The sequence below is a fragment of the Bos taurus genome, chromosome 3 (genome assembly GCF_002263795.3).
Source record: "Bos taurus isolate L1 Dominette 01449 registration number 42190680 breed Hereford chromosome 3, ARS-UCD2.0, whole genome shotgun sequence".
Taxonomy (NCBI): domain Eukaryota; kingdom Metazoa; phylum Chordata; class Mammalia; order Artiodactyla; family Bovidae; genus Bos; species Bos taurus.
Window position 1 is genome coordinate 56580749 of NC_037330.1, and position 17603 is coordinate 56598351.

The window sequence follows — 17603 nt, forward strand, 5'->3', positions numbered from 1 at the left end:
TTTTAGGAATGACTGGTCGGATCTCCTTGCAGTTCAAGAGACTCTCAAGAGTCTTCTCCAACACCACAGTTCAAAAGCATCAATTTTCCAGCACTCAGCTTTATTTATAGTTCAAATCTCACATCCATACATGACCACTACAAAAACCATAGCTTTGACTGGACAGACCTTTGTTGTTAAGCAATGTCTCTGCTTTTTAATATGCTATCTAGACTGGTCATAGCTTTTCTTCCAAGGAGCAAGCATCTTTTAATTTCATGGCTGCAGTCACCATCTGAGTAATTTTGGAGCCCAAAAAAATAAAGTCTCTCATTGTTTCCATTGTTTCCCCATCTATTTTCCATGAAGTGATGGGAATGAATGTCATGATCTTAGTTTTCTAAATGTTGAGTTTTAAGCCAACTTTTTCACTCTCCTCTTTAACTTTCATCAAGAGGCTCTTTAGTTCTTCTTTGCTTTCTGCCATAAGGGTGGTGTGATCTGCATATCTGAGGTAATTGATATTTCTCCCGGCAATCTTGATTCCAGCTTGTGCTTCATCCAGCCCGGCATTTCTCACGATGTACTCTGCATAAAAGTTAAATAAGCAGGGTGACAATATACAGACTTGATGTACTCCTTTCCTAATTTGGAACCAGTCTTTTGTTCCATGTCCAATTCTAACTGTTGCTTATAGACCCGCATACAGATTTCTCAGGAGGCAGGTCAGGTGGTCTGGTATTCCCATCTCTTTCAGAATTTTCCACAGTTTATTGTGATCCACACAGTCAAAGGCTTTGCCGTGGTCAATAAAGCAGAAGTAGATGTTCTTCTGGAATTCTCTTGCTTTGTTGATGATCCAATGGATGTTGGCAATTTGATTTCTGGTTCCTCTGCCTTTTCTAAATTCAGTTTGAACATCTGGAAGTTCATGGTTCATGTACTGTTGAAGCCTGGCTTGAAGAATTTTGAGCATTATTTTGCTAGTGTGTGAGATGAGTGCAATTGTGCGGTAGTTTGAACACTCTTTGGCATTGCCTTTCCATGGGATTGGAATGAAAATTGACCTTTTCCAGTCCTGCGGATACTGCTGAGTTTTCCAAATTTGCTGGCATATTGAGTGCAGCACTTTCACAGCATCATCTTTTAGGGTTTGAAGTAGCTCAACTGGAATTCCATCACCTCCACTAGTTTGTTTGTAGTATTGCTTCCTAAGGCCCACTTGACTTCGCATTCCAGGATGTCTGGCTCTAGGTGAGTGATCCCACCATAGTGGTTATCTTCAGGGTGAGATGGTGTGAGGGGTCAAATGACCTGATTTGATCTGCTAATGGCCCGTATCATCCAGGTAAAGCTCACTGAGATAAACATCCACAACCAGTGCACAGTGTCTAACTCTTGAGCCTTTCATAGGTGTTGGCAAGACAAATTAGAACTCTCTATAATGGTCATTCCCATCCTTTTCTTCTGCAGGCTATGCCGTACTCTTATCACTCAGCAGAGATTTCCCAGAGGAGAGTTGGCCTCTGTGTGTGTCCACATGTGTGCACACACTTACTCATGCAGACATATGTCTTGAGCAAGCAGAGCACCTTAAAATTTTATGGGCACACATTACATTTTGTTAACACACAGATTCTAGTTCAAAAAGTCTGAGGTGAGGCCTGAAATTCTGCCTTTCTGACAGGCTCCCGGGCATTCCCATTTTTCCCGAGCTGCCTCTTCACAGACCAGATTGAAAGCATGTGGACCCCTTCCAGGTGGTTTGGGAAGGCAGGCTTGTAGAGACTGATTGAGAACCAGTGCTCTCCAGTGACCAGGGGACGCCCTGGATTCCCCTAGGTATCCTTGAGCAATAGTCCTGCTCAGATGAACTGGTGTGTGGGTGCTTGACGCTGCATGCCCCTGGCAGGATCACCATGGCCAGGAAATATCACTTGGGAGTCTGGTAGCCTTTGACTACCAATCTTAAAGGTAGTCAGCCCTGAATATTCATTGGAAGGACTGATGCTGAAGCTGAAGCTTCAATACTTTGGCCACCTGATGCAAACAGCCGGATCATTGGAAAAGACTTTAATACTGGGAAAAATTGAAGGCAGAAGGCGAAGAGGATGACAGAGATTGAGACAGTTGGATGGTATCACTGATTCAATGGACATGAACTTGGGCAAACTCTGGGAGATAGTAAGGGACAGGGAAGCCTGGGGTGCTGCAGTCCGTGGGGTCACAGAGTTGGACATGACTTGGTGACTGAACAGCAACAAAAAGCTTATGACTAGGACAGCTGAGACCAAGTGGACACCTATCCCTAGACCACTGTGAAGTCATGGAAACCTCTGCTGCGCTCACAGGACACCTTCTCTGTGGAGGTCAGGAGATTTTTCTCCTACATGTCATAAACTCACAAACCAGGCCTGGCTCTGTCTGTGGAAACTTTCTCTGAAAGACTAAGAGGTTCCACACAGAGTGAGAGAAGGCAAGAGGGGCAGCAGGGGTTTGGCATGCCTTCCCCTGGGGGTCTTTAAATGCAATTCTGAGCGGTGCTGTTGGGAGGTCAGGGGCAGGTCATCTTAAGGCCTGCGTGTAGTCAGAACATAGCTTTGGACGTGAAATGTTCCCTGGCTTTAAAGGCTGTGAGAGAGACGTGGTTGGTTTTCCCCACAGACACAGTGACACAGTGTGATCCAACAGCTGCCCGCTGCCTGCCCAGCCACCCCACGGCATGGGTCACCGTCACCAAAGTCCCCCAGGTAGCACGGCTTTTGTGCAGTAACCCCCTTCTATGCCCATAACTCTGAAACTACATGACATCTTAACCTTTATAAGAATTTCTTCTAGACAGCATTTAAAAACACCCAAATCTTTCTTGACCTTTACATTTCAGCAGAGTTTTTTTTTCCTTAAATTGATGTTACAATAATTTTTTTTAAGCTGTGGCATTTTTAAAGCTACTTCAAGAGGAACTTCACTTTCCCTTACCCATCCTATTTGAGACCAATCATTAATCATGAAGGGAAGGCACCAGGACTCAAAGCCAGCTTTATTATGTTTTCGTGTTTGTGACATTTTCTTTCTATCAGCCAGTGGGAAGTTCTTACCCTTTTCGTTTATTATCTACAAGTTGTAGAATTTGTTTTCCAGGTTCCAGCCCTCTTCCATCACCTTCCACACCCTCCTCTGTCATGGCCCCAGCTTCTGAGAGCTCCTTCAGACTGGGGTCTGCAGAGAATGACTAATGAATATCATCTCAACTTTGCAAAAATGCAAGTCCACTTTGTCTCAGGCAAAACAGACCTTTCTGCCTGTCAAGAGACAACTCAGTTGTCATATTCCAATCTTTTTTTTTTTTTCCTTCATAAGGACAACTCTTATAGAGGGACTATGAAATGATGGATCCATAATTGCATAAGGGTTTAGGTCAGAGATCATAAAAAAACTGAAGCCCTTAAGGCCACTATTGTGTCTGGGTAGAGTCCGATACACTTGATAGCAGTGGCACCTTCTAAACCAGGGGTTCTTAACTTGGACTTCATAGATGCAGCTGTGTGTATGGAACTCAGATAGCTATAAACTTGGTTGGGGAAAAAAACATTGTATCTTTATTTTTATTAATTTCTAACTGAAATTTAGCATTTTATTCAAGTATGTATAAAGGCAAAAAACTACTGTGGTGTTGGCAGGTATGCCTTCACTGCATCACCAATGGAAATCACAGATGTTTTCATATATATCACAGTTGTTACAGATATCTTGAAAAACTGCTTATAGTCACCACTACTTAAAATATGCTAGTTATTAGTTTGGCTGTTAGATCTTGTTATTTAATGCATTAATAAAGAAGCACATATATTACTATCTCACACATTTGTGTATTTGTAATACTTTGATAATTATATTTCCATGTAATTTGTTTCCTTTGTAATTCTGTATATCTTAATGTTATATATTTAAAGCATTATTCTGAGAGGCGTCCATAAGTTTCAACCAGATTTCAAAGGGGTTCATGGCACACACAGAAATGTAAGTAAGAAGCCCCTTTCAGACTTCAAGTTTGCCAGTGTCAAAGTGGCCTAGTCACTTATTTTTTAACATTCCTAATGCTTGTAGGAATTTGAGTTGGATTGCTTAAGTTTAAGGATCTTTTTGAAAAGTTTTTCTTTGCATTAGGAGGTATGTCCTTAATCACAGATGATATTAAAGTCATTCATTCATTTTATTATTAATTTTTTAAATATCCCTAATGAACTTTATTAAGCTTTCTGCCAAATATTGTGAATGATTCACTAAGACATTGTCCCTGCCTCTAACATCTTGGGCTCCAATAAGAAGTTTATCACTCCTATAAACTCCTTATTAAATTATAAGTGTTCTGTGCTGTTATTCCTACCACTAGCAATATCTAACCCTGAGTAGCAAAGAATAGTGATCCAGCCCTATACCAGGTGTTATCAATGGACAGAAATGTTTTCTTTCTCATCTTCTTCTAGAAAGTTTGAGGACTTTCATCCAATAGCCATTTATTAAGTGTCAATTGGATGTGTGGGCAAGGAAGATAGGCAACTCTAAATGACTCTCAAGTTTCTATCTTGAGTGTCCCAGTAGAGAATGCTACTTTTCAACCCAAAACAGAGTGTGTGAGAGGAGGGAGGAGATCATTCTTCCTGGAGAAGATTGTTGGGTTTTGATCTTGGTGAATTTGAGGTTGTATGATTATAGGTGGATATGTGGATCCAAGCTTAGAAAAAGTTTGAATTCAAAATCTAAATATGGGTGTCATCAGCTATACAGGTGGTTAGTAAAACCACTGGCCTAGATGAGATTGCTCTTTTAACATGCAAATGTGCATCCTATAAGGACTTTTATGCAACTGAAGACAATGACAGGTATATTGTAAATAACCTCCCAACATCCATCCCTCCATGGAACAGAACACAATAACTTAAGAACCCTGAAATCTCTCTACAAAATCATATTCTCAATATTACTTTAAAAGAATGCTAAGAATGCTAAATATATATAGTGAGTAAAAAGAGAAAAAGAAACAAATTCTATGCCTTTCTGTCCCTTTCATCCCCCACCACAGAGCTTTGCTGTAAGCAAAGACAGGTCAATAAAAACTGTTAGGAATACAGAAGAGGGAACAGACAAGGGGACCTTAAGAAAAGTTAAAAAGACCACCAGAAAGATTAAACAGAGCAGAATATCCTAAAGGAGACTTCAAAGTTGTGCCTTTGAAAGGGTGTAGGCATCTCCTTAAAGGGCTAGGCACACAATTTAAAGGGAAAAGGATAGTTTAAAATGAGCAAGTATGATTTAAAGGAATTGTCTTTCAAACAATAGTTTCTGGAAGAGAAAATAAAAGAGAAAGAAATAAGAACAAGAGTCCTTTAGCAATTAGGTAGTAAAGCAGAAATGAAGAAAAATGTAGAGTTCAGCAAGAAAAAAATAAATCAACAAAATTAGTGGACTCACAATCCCTCTTCCACACCAAAACAAACAAAACCTGCTAAAGTATTTGAATTTTAATACACAACAGTGAAGAGTGCCTTTCAGTTAGAACTGTGTAAAATATTCCAGTATCACAAAAAGGAAACTCAGAACAATAAAATCCAAAAAGGACTACAGCAGAATGAATTTACACAGAAATCAACACAGGAAAATCCAACCACCCTCCTCCAAAAGAAAAAAAAAGACAAAAACAAAACAAAAATAAAACATGAAGCAGAAGGAAACTTTATGCTTATACTCCAAATCAAATTAAATATATCATAACAAAGATTTAAAGATATGAAAAAATACACTTTAAATTATGAATTCAAACACTGAGAACAGAAATGGTCAAAAAGGGGGGAGAATGAAAAATTGTTGACTGAACTCAGGAAAGAAATGAAAGAAAAAAGATGATATTATAAATAAAGAAGAAATTGTAGTGCCCAAGAGAAAGCAGACTCAAAGGAAAATAATAAGGGACATTGAAGAAATGCAGGAAAACAACAAAGAATGAAATGACACAAAGGAAAATACAAAGTGGATCCGAGAAAAGTGGTGGAAATAGAAGACAGGCAAAAAGGAATAATACTTTATTACTGGAGTCATAGAGAAGAAAAAGAAAACAAATGATGTGCAATTAGTCTTTAAGATTATAATCCAAAAAAATTTTCCAGAAATAGAAAAAGACATGAATCTAGGTTGGAAAGGCTTACTGGGTGTCTGAGAAAAGTAAATAATAACTGAGACATATGCTTATAAACTCTTAGATTTCAAATGCAAAGATAAAATCTTCAAGACCTCCAGACAAAAAGAACAAACAATTTTTTCAAAACTTTTTTTTTTGGCAAAACTAATGATGTCAAGAAAATTCAACCGGCATCAGAGTTTTAACAAATCAATGTACAAAAAAGGTGACAATGAAGTAGCATTTTTTTAAAGTTTCGTGAAAGAAATTGTGAACAAAAGATTTTGCACACAGTCAAGCTATCCTTCAAATATCAAATAACAATTTTTAATATACAAGAACTTAGGGAATTCTGTACCTATACATTGTTCATAAAGAATCTACCAAAGAAGGAGCTTCATCCAACTAAATCATATCAGTGTCTTATCTGGTGACTACATCACTCTAATCTCTGCCTCCATCTGCTCACCACCTTCTCCCCTACATAGGTGTCTAATCTCACTTTACTTCTATTTTACAAGCACATTTGTGATAGCATGTAGGGTCCACTTAGATAATCCATGATAATTTCCTCATCTGAAGTTCCTTAATTTAATCATATCTACAACAGTTTTATTGTAAAAGGTAGCATTTATAGCTTTTGGAAATTAGGACCTGATGGCCATTATTCAGCCTACTACAAATAATAAGTCTAAAGGAAAAAAATGATATGACAATTTCCATGGACAATGAGAAAGCATTTGACTAAATTCAACACAATCATGATAAAATTACTCCAGTATATAAGAACTGAAAGATACTTCTTGAAATAATGAATAGTTCTAAAGTCAATATCTTATTTAATGAAGAAACACTACTGCCATCTCCACTAAGATCAGGAACACAAGTGCCCATGATCTCTACTGCTATTAGTACTACCGGACAATACAATTAGACAAAAGAAATCAACTAGAGGCATAAGAATGACTAAAGAAGAAAGAAACTATATTTGCAGATGATATAATAAACCTGGAAAATTCAAAGAATCAATAGTAAAACTAACTCAAATGATGAAAGTATTTACCGAAGTAGTAGGATATGAAATTAGCTCATTAAAATCAAATCCCTTCATATAAAGAAATAATAAACAGAAGAAATCATGGTAAATAAAAACCCATTTACAACAACATCAAAATGCAGTACTTACAAGTAAATTTAACAAAAAGTATACAAACCTCCAAAAGGAAAAATTTTTAAACACTCTTGAATGACACTAATTAAGGTTAGAACAAATGGAAAGACATCCTTTATTCTTAATAGGATTGTAGTTATTATTAAGGAAAAAAACCTATTCTCCCAAAGTTAATAATAAATTGAATTTAATAAAAATAAAATAACAGCAAGCTATTTTCTGAAGTTAGACAATTTGATACTAAAATTCAAATAAAAAAAAAAGCATGCAAAGATAGGTAGAAAAACACTAAGAAAGAAAAACTGTGTGTGGTGACTAGTTCTTCTCAGAAATTAAAATATTCTATAAAGCCTTGATAATTAAAGCAATGTGGAACATGAGTAGAGAAACAGACAAATAGACTAGAATAAAGTAGTCCAGATATAGCCTCCAAATCGCATGGAAATTTAGTATATGAAAAAAGTGGCATCTCAAATCACTGGGGTAAAGATGAACTTTTAAATAAATAGTCTGAAACAAGTATGTAATCATTTGGAAAAGTTAAAATACATCTATACCTCACATCATATAGTAAATGAACTCCAAGTGGATTAGATATCTAAATATAAAAATTGAAATCAAATCATATAAAGGAAAACATAGCTAAATTATTCTATTCTTTAACCTTGGTAAGAAAAAGACTTCCTACCTATGGTTTAAAATCAGAGACCAGAAAAGTTAATAAATTTGACTGCATTTGAATGAAAAAAATTTTGCATGACAAAAAGCACCATAAACAAGATCACAGGACAACTGATGAATGGCAAGAAAATATTTGTAATATATACCAGAGAACTTTTATTCTTTATATACAAAGAAATATTAATTATTAATGGACAAAGGACATAAATCCTGATAGAAAAATGAAGGGAAATTCACACATACATCCCAAAGATTTTTTTTAAAAAGCCTTCAAACATGCGAAAAACTGCTCAAACTCATTCATACTCCAACAAATCCATTTTTCACCTATCAGACTGGCAAAACATGTAAAATATGAGAACAAATTCTATTACTTAAGCTTATTGTTGAAACTATGGAGAAACAGGCACTTACCTACATTTCTAGTAAGAATGCAAATTACTGCAACCGTTCTAGAGGAACATTTGGCAATGTCTAACAAAACTGCATATGCATTTTCTTTTTAACCTAGCAATCTCAGTTCTAGGGGACATATCTCCAACAATGTAGGTAGACATATGCACAAATTTATACATTGCCTCATTGTTTGTAATTGCAAAACACTAGAAACAACTTAAACGCCCATATGTGGAACAGTGCTTGAATAAACTGGTATTGCCATGTAATAGAATACTACGCAACTGTATAAAAGAATGAACAAAACCTCTAGAACTGATGTTTCACATATATTAAGTGAAAAGAAGCAAATCATCAAAGAGTGTATCTCCTTTTCTTCAATTCGGTTAAGTTGCTTAGTCATGTCTGACTTTTTGCAACACCATGGACTACATACAGCATGCCAGGCTTCCCTGTCCATCACCAGCTCCCAGAGCTTGCTCAAATTCATGTCCATCAAGTCAGTGATGCCAGCCAACTGTCTCATCCTCTGTCATCCCCTTCCCCTCCCGCCTTCAATCTTTCCCAGCATCCGGTTCTTTTTCAGTGAATCAGTACTTCATATCAAGTGGCCAAAGTATTAGAGCTTCAGCTTCAGCCTCAGTCCTTCCAATGAATATTCAGGACTGATTTCCTTTAGGATTGACTGGTTTGATCTCCTTGCAGTCCAGGGGACTCTCAAGAGTCTTCTACAACACCACAATTCAAAAGCACCAATTCTTCAGTGCTCAGCTTTCTTTATGGTCCAACTCTCACATCCATACATGGCTATTGGAAGAACAATAGCTTTGACTCAATGGACCTTTGTCAGCAAAGTAATGTCTCTGATTTTTAATATGTTGTCTAGGTTTGTTATGGCTTTTCCTTTTCTTAAGTGCTTAATATTTCACGCAGAAAAAATTCAAGAATGATAGAAAATTTGAATAAACTCAAAGTACCTGCCTCAAAGTACTTATCAATACAAAGGGAAAGATAGTAACTTCATTGTGGAGAAACAAGCAGGTACCAACTTAACCAAGTTATCAAAGTAAATATCACTAGTAATAAGACACACCAGTAATAAGACATCCTGCTTATTTAACTTACATGCAGAGTACATCATGTGAAATGCCAGGCTGGAGGAAGCACAAGCTGGAATCAAGATTGCTGGGAGAAATATCAACAACCTCAGACATGCAGATGACACCACCCTTATGGCAGAAAGTGAAGAAGAACTAAAGAGCCTCTTGATGAAAATGAAAGAGGAGAGTGAAAAAGTTGGCTTAAAACTCAACATTCAGAAAACTAAGATCATGGCATCCAGTCCCGTCACTTCATGGCAAATAGATGGGGAAACAATGGAAACAGTGAGAGACTTTATTTTGGGGAGGCTTCAAAATCACTGCAGATGGTGATTGCAGCCATGAAATTGCTCCTTGGAAAAAAAAGCTATGACAAACCTAGACAGCATATTAAAAGGCAGAGATATTACTTTACCAACAAACGTCCATCTAGTCAAAGCTATGGTTTTTGCAGTAGTCATGTATGAATGTGAGATTTGGACTATAAAGAAAGCTGAGCACTGAAGAATTGGTGCTTTTGAACTGTGGTGTTGGAGAAGACTCTTGAGAGTCTCTTGGACTACAAGGAGATCAAACCAGTCAATCCTAAAGGAAATTAGTCCTGAATATTCATTGGAAGGACTGATGCTTAAGCTGAAACTCCAATAGTTCGGCCACCTGATGCAAAGAACTGACTCATTAGTAAAGACCCTGATGCTGGGAAAGATTGAAGGCAGGAGGAGAAGGGGATGACAGAGGATGAGATTGTTGGATGGCATCACCACATGATGGACATGAGTTTAAATAGGCTCCAGGAGTTGGTGATGGACAGGGAATCCTGTCGTGCTGCAGTCCATGGGGTCACAAAGAGTCAGACACAACTGAGTGAGTGAAGTGAACTGAACTGAATAAGACATATTGGCATATTGGTATATGATATGATGTGCTGAACCTTTTCATTTCTGTGGTATTTTTGCAAAACCTGCATAACCTTATCCCAATCATGAGAAAACATTAGACAGAGCTAAGTTAAAGAATATTTTACAAAATTACTGATCACTACTCTTCTAAAAGAGCCAGTCGTAAGGGACAAGGAAAGACTGAGAAACTGTGACAGATTGGAGGCAAAATGCCATGTGAGGTTCTGGATACGATCCTGGAACTGGAAAACGATATTTGTAGGAAACTTTGTGAATTTCTAATGAAGTCTGTAGTTTGGTTACTAACACTGTACTAATGTTAATCTCCTGTTCTTGATAATTATAACGGTGATGAGAGACTTTAACATAAGTAGAAGCAGAGTGAGGGATATAAAGAAATACTTCATAGTATTTTTTTTTTCAACATTTTCAAGCCTAAAATTAGTTTAAACTGAAATGTTGTTTTAAAATCTAAATAAATAAATAAATGGATCTCTGAACTTCTGTTATAGGTTTTCTGGAAACCTCCACCTTTTCACAACTCTTCTATAAAAGTTTTGAAACATTTCTGAAACCACATACCACTAATTGTAAACTCATGATCAGAAGGGCAGCTTCGCAGGCTGCCAAATTTGTGAAGAAGAGAAAGCTAGAAGGGGCACCAGACGAAATGGGGCATCTGAAAGGAGAGATTTTTAAATGACCTCTTTTGTGTTGCTAAATTTATTCCTACCCTGCAATAGGCTACAACCATCACAAGGACACAAACTCATCAGGTAAATTCAAGGACTTTTTAAAAATGCATCTAAACCACCTCCTGTCCAAAACATTCAAGCTTAACCTTTCTCCTGAAAATGCAATCTGCTCTTTCCACCCCGCCTGCATACCAGACTCTGAGACCTAGATTGTCACACGAGCAGAACCATTCCCTTGTCCTGATTCAATAGGTTCTCGTTGTTACATTATCAGCTTGAGATCCTAGGGGTATGTGGAGACGTGCCTATTCATTGCTGAGAGAGTCCACACACAATTTCTGTCCTTCACATAACTTTGTCCTTAAAAGCTATCTTTGGAATTCATTTCAGTTATGTTTTCCCAAAGACCGTGTAAAGGGATGACTGCTGTTTCTTCATATTAGAAGTAAAAGAAATGAGCCAAAACTCTCAAAACAATTGATTGAGGCGCTCACAGTAAAAAAAAAAAAAAAAAAGTCTTGATAACCATAAGGACAGATTTAAAGTCTCCAGTCTATGCTTCCTCTTTTTGGTTTAGAAAACTGTGCTGCTCTGGCAAATGCGTACATTAACCTACTGACCACAAGCCACCCAGCTGACAGCGCTCTGCCACTCCATTCATGATATAGTGATGTGCAAAGCCTTTTGCACATATTTCATTTAATTTGATCCTCAAACCAACTATATTGTAATAGAGGTAGGATAGAAATTTCCTTTTAATAAAGATGCTATATTCTGAATGTTTGGTGTCCCCCCAAAACTCACATGTTGAACTTCTAACCCCTAAGCTGATGTATCAGGGAGCTAGCCATGGGAGGTGATTAGGTCAGGGGGACAGAGCTCTTGCAATGAGATCAATGCCCTCAGAGAACATACTTGCGGACACAGGGAAGGAGAGGCTGGGACAAACTGAGAGAGTAGCACTGAAACATACACATTACCATATGTAAACTAGATCAGTTCAGTCGCTCAGTCATGTCCGACTCTTTGTGACCCCATGAATCGCAGCACGCCAGGCCTCCCTGTCTATCACCAACTCCCGGAGTTGACTCAGACTCACGTCCATCGAGTCGGTGATGCCATCCAGCCATCTCATCCTCTGTCGTCCCCTTGTCCTCCTGCCCCCAATCCCTCCCAGCATCAGAGTCTTTTCCAATGAGTCAACTCTTCGCGTGAGGTGGTCAAAGTACTAGAGTTTCAGCCTTAACATCATTCCTTCCAAAGAAATCCCAGGACTGATCTCCTTCAGAATGGACTGGTTGGATCTCTTTGCAGTCCAAGGGACTCTCAAGAGTCTTCTCCAACACCACAGTTCAAAAGCATCAATTCTTCGGCACTCAGCCTTCTTCACAGTCCAACTCTCACATCCATACATGACCACAGGAAAAACCGTAGCCTTGACTAGACGGACCTTTGTTGGCAAAGTAATGTTTCTGCTTTTGAATATGCTATCTAGGTTGGTCATAACTTTTCTTCCAAGGAGTAAGTATCTTTTAATTTCATGGCTGCAGTCACCATCTGCAGTGATTTGGAGCCCCCCAAAATAGAGTCTGACACTGTTTCCACTGTTTCCCCATCTATTTCCCATGAAGTGATGGGACCGGATGCCATGATCTTCATTTTCTGAATGTTGAGCTTTAAGCCAAATTTTTCACTCTCCACTTTCACTTTCATCAACTAGATAGCCAGTGGAAATGTGCTGTATGACACAGGAAGCTCAAATCCAGTGCTCTGTGACAACCTAGAAGGCTGGGATGGGGTGGGAGGCAGGGGAGAGGTTCAAGGAGGGGACATATGTATACCTATGGCTGATCCATGTTGATATATGGCAGAAACTAAAAATACTGTAAAGCAATCATCTTCCAATTAAAAATAAGTAAATTTAAATTTGAAAAGGCTCTAGAAAGATCCTCCCTTCTACTCCAGCATGCATAGACACAGTCAGAAGCTGAGAAGTCTACAACCAGAAAAGAGCCTTCACACAACCACGCTGGCTCCCAGATTTCAGACTTCCAGCCTCCAGAACTTAAAGAAATGAATTTTTTTGCTGACAAGCTACTCAGTGTGGTGTATTTCGTTATGGTAGCCTGAACAAAGACAAATAACCCCATACCCTTCAATAACATGTAACGCTCTAAACCATTCAATAACAGCACATAAACAGCCCTTTTATGTGTGTGACCTTATTTAGGTCACATTGAAGTGAAAAGTGTGCGGTAATACTATCCCCATTTCCAATAATAAGTGAGGCTCCGAGGTGGATGAATCCAAAGTCACTCAGGTAGATTCAAGAAGACATCAGAACAATCTTCTGACTCATAACCTAGTAATTTCCCCCACTAGCTGCATACCTGAACAAGGAGAAATTACATGTTTCTCAATGTGACTCCAAAGATGAGTCCATGAGTGACTTCTTACCAGAAGGGAATCTAATGGGGTCATTCTGCTTAGTGGCTTAGCCACCTCCAATGGGTGAGGCAGAAATAGAACATGGTCACAAGTCATGAGAGTGGAGCAGCACCTGACCAGGCTTCAGGCTAGAAATCAGACAGTTATCTTTGTGGATATCTGTGGTTCACTGAGGAACCATTCCAAGGACTCCAAGAGAGCCAGATAGGATGTACGTTAACTCATTAATTAAAAGCTCAGAAGGAATCACAAGGTATTTGAGGTAGGAGCCGATTAGGCTTAGGGTGTCTCCTGTTACATAAAAGGTTGTAATGAGCCAGCTTCCTCCACTTTACCTCCCTCCCTAGCATCTCTTAAAGATATGAGGGTTCAGCTTGCATGACTCAGAAGAACTGGGTTTCATAAACAACAGGACACCAGAGTCATGCTTAACCCTTGAGCATGCCACTGGGTCTCATGATGTTCCAGAGTCTGACTATGGGTTTATGATAGAAAAAAAAAGAACCAAGAAACTGGAGAGGGAAGAGCTGCAGGGGTGAGTGAGTGTGCAGAGAATCAGGCTCCCCTTGGATCCTGGCTATGCTGAGGATAGTGCCCGGTGGAAAATTCTGGCCCCCCGTGTAATGGCCCCATAGCTCAGCTGGACAAACTCGCTAATCTGGCAACTGTCACTTTATTTAGTGATCCAGACAACATGATTGAGTTTATTGACAGTGGCCTGGACTCCAGGAGTCACATGGGTGACGTAGGCCTGGGCAGGAAGCACACCTCCTACCCTCCCCACGGGCACTGCAATGCAAGTTTCAAGGCCCTTTCCCCAGAGCTGAGGGGATTTGTATTCACTTCTGTTAACATATTTACAGAAAGGTATTTGGGGAAAACTTTCACATGTGCAAAGCAGCATTCTGATAAGGCGTGCAGAGCCCCACAGAGTCCCGGGGCTGAAGGTCACAAGGAAGAAAGCAAAACCAGTAAATTCGGGGATGTTTTGTCCTGAACTTGTAAATCCAAACAATCTCCCAGTTATGAAATGGAAAGTTTGTGGGGAAAAACAAATGCTTTGGTTATTACAGTGTTACTACATTCATAAAATATATTTCATTGAGGGGGGAGTTTACACAGGGGGTAATGAGATTTTTGCTTTATACATTATTTATAACCACTTAATCCAGGTACTGTGGGTTATTTTTTTATTCCTTCGTTTTCACAGCTACACAACACTTCAGTATTTCTAATTTATTTCTGCTTACAATACAGATGTTCTCAATTGTGTTTCTAACTACATTTCAACCGTTATGATCGCATTTATTTGTTTGTGTCAGCACACAAGCAAGGGTTGAATGTGCACTACACAATAGTGAGGCTTCGAGAAGCCTGTAAGAGGCCTCTTGTGCTTTAGTTATCAACAAATTAAAGCAGCTTGGCAGCACTATCTTTATCATCGGTGGTTTTAATCTCCAGATAATTCCCCCGCAGTTGGGTAAGCAGGACGACAGCCCTCTCTTAGTGCAGAAAGGTTGCACGCCTTAAAACAGCACTTTTCACGATGACCATTTGGGAGGAACATTTGGAGAACATTTGGGTTATGTCCTCTAACTGAATTTCCAAGCTGTTGGTAACAGGCTAAAGAAAACGCAGTCTGTACTGAATCCTAAGAAAGCAAGAGTGTAAGAGCCTTGAAGGTCATGTGTAAATATTGACATTTTAATTTTTTTTAGCATACCCAAGTGGAGCCCTCCAGTTGCTTATCTTGCCGTAAAAACCCACCCATCTGCACTGCCCTACAGAGTGTGGGGAGAAAATCTGATCTGAGCAGCCATGGGTACTCCTCCTGCCTTTGCTAACAAGGATGAGTTTTGTTTGTGCAAAACCTGAGTCAGAGGGGCGTTCCTCCCTTCTTGTCTCCACCACAGACCGATGCACCTGATTAGATAACAGAAATCTGTGGGCTGAATGTTCGTGTAGTGACAGGAAAGCCAAGAGGCAAAAGTACGCAGGGAAGATAACCTCTCACTTACTCACAGAGGCAAGTCAGGGGTCCAAAACCGAAGTTATTCGGGGAACCGATAACTGGTTAATTTGGCCAGAACACTCTCCTGTGTGTCCTCAGGAGCAGTGTGAGGAATAAATGCCAGCATGTCTTCAGGGTCTCTATCCTTCTCACAATCCAGGACACTGCCTGCAGAGCTTAATTCAAGCAGAGGAGAATTCTGAAGGTGAAGTACAAGTGACAGCCTGATCTTCCCACCAAAAACGGTGGTTAGGGTACCCCACGCACTTAGCGAGTTCACCAAGATGTTTCAGTGTTACCCGGTGAAGGCATTCCTTTCCTAATCCAGAGCCAAGAGCCCACTTACATAGAACAGCCTGGCAGTTTGATGACTCACCAGAAACTCCTGTCTCCCCACAGTGAGGTCACTAGAATCATTTCCCTCCTGAGAAATGATGAATGCAAATACAGGTCCAACAGATTCCAGGAGCCAGGAGCCAGTGAGTGAAACACGGAGGAATCAGGGACATCTCAAGTGGTCGTTGGCCTAAAAGGTCTTTTCTAAGTGAAAAGAAGAAAATCGAATGCAGGAACAAAATGATCTTTGATGCTTCATAACTCAAGCTCAAACTTACAAAACGGGGAATGTGATATTAAAGACCAACTCTCTTTTCTGCCCTCTGTGTTTGAGCTTTGAAGGGAACTCCTCAAATATTCTAGCCTCTGTGCCCAAATCAATGTCATGATTTACAAGTCATGCTAGAGCTGAAATGTTAACCACCCTTCCTAAGTCTAGTCTTGCTGAGTCCTGGCCAGTACAATTACTGAAATAGTGCAATAAAGTGCTCTCAAAGATATGTTGCTTGTTTTGTTTTTAAGCAGTATTTAGTGGGCACTTTCATATGTGCTAAGTTGCTCCATTTGTGTCCAACTCTGTGTGACTATGTACTGTAGCTGCCATGGAATTCTCCAGGTAAGAATATGGGAGTGGGCTGCCATGCCCTTCTCCAGGGGATCTTCCCAACCCAGGGATTGAACTCGTGTCTCTTACAGCTCCTGCACTGGCAAGGATCTTTACCACTAGCACCACCTGGGAAGCTCGAGTGGGCAGTTGGCCCCGTTCAAAGTTTCCAAGTGGGCAAAAAAATGTCAGCTGGCCCCTTCTTCTTCTCTCTGTGCTTTCCCTTCACCTACTTAGCAAACCTTTCCTTCTTTCCCAATGATGAAATTGCAAGTTTCTTCTAGCTCAACTAGTTCCTTTTAGTCACTGGAAAGCAAAACTAATCACTACCTTAATGTATTTGCTTGCATATGGTAGTTTTGTATTTTGCACAAACCAAAACAATTTTCAATTTGAGTGAAGCAAAGAAAAACAAAGGAATGACTCTTTGGAGGTGGAGTGTCAGAGACATGGATAAAATATAACTTGGGGCAGCAAAGTATACTTTCAGCATCCTTAAATCAGAGGAACCAGTCAAGTCAGTATCCACAATGCAGACCTGGCAAATTTCAGGACAGGCTCCCCTCTACAGTCCCACTGTGATGTTTTAAGCGTCCTTTATAGTCAGCTCTACCAACCTACCTTGCAATCCCTGGTAGCTCAGACGGTAAAGCGTCTGCCTACAATGCCGGAGACCCAGGTTCGATCCCTGGGTCAGGAAGATCCACTGGAGAAGGAAATGGCAACCCACTCCAGTATTCTTGCCTGGAAAATCCCATGGACTGAGGAGCCTGTTAGGCTACAGTCCATGAGTTCACAAAGAGTCAGACACTACTGAGGGACTTCACTTTTACTTTCACCAACCTACTCAGAACTTAATATTCCTAAATACCTGAACTAAAGTAACAGAGTCTAGCTATTCTGGTTATTTTCAAGACCCTACTGGACACTGGTTTGAAACAATCCAGAAATGAATAAAGAGCACATTGGAGTTTCTTTGAAACAGCTAAGTCAGAGTAGCACAATTCATTGTTTTTATACAGAAGTTGATTACCTGGTTAGCCCTGATTTGTTTCAGTCTAAAGTGATGCCTTCTTTCCGATTTGGTCTACTCTGCATACTTGAACCT

The 17603-nt window shown here is 39.6% G+C and overlaps 1 protein-coding gene across 15 annotated transcripts in view; it reads right to left on the reverse strand.

Annotated features, from left to right (window-relative positions):
• Window positions 1-17603, reverse strand: part of LOC132344881 (craniofacial development protein 2-like) — a 124756-nt gene that overhangs the window by 93601 nt on the left and 13552 nt on the right. For 7 of the 15 annotated variants that reach the window (XR_009493929.1, XR_009493924.1, XR_009493927.1 and 4 more), the window contains exons 3-4: window positions 17529-17601; window positions 15932-16095 (exon numbers count right to left, since the gene is read on the reverse strand). The exons of 2 other annotated variants lie outside the window; for them this stretch is intronic. The gene's annotated coding sequence lies outside the window, so the exon portion shown is untranslated. Of the gene's footprint in view, window positions 1-14720; window positions 15732-15931; window positions 16096-17528; window positions 17602-17603 lie in introns of those variants that run through there. 6 more of the 15 variants (XR_009493932.1, XR_009493934.1, XR_009493935.1 and 3 more) reach the window with 2 other exon arrangements.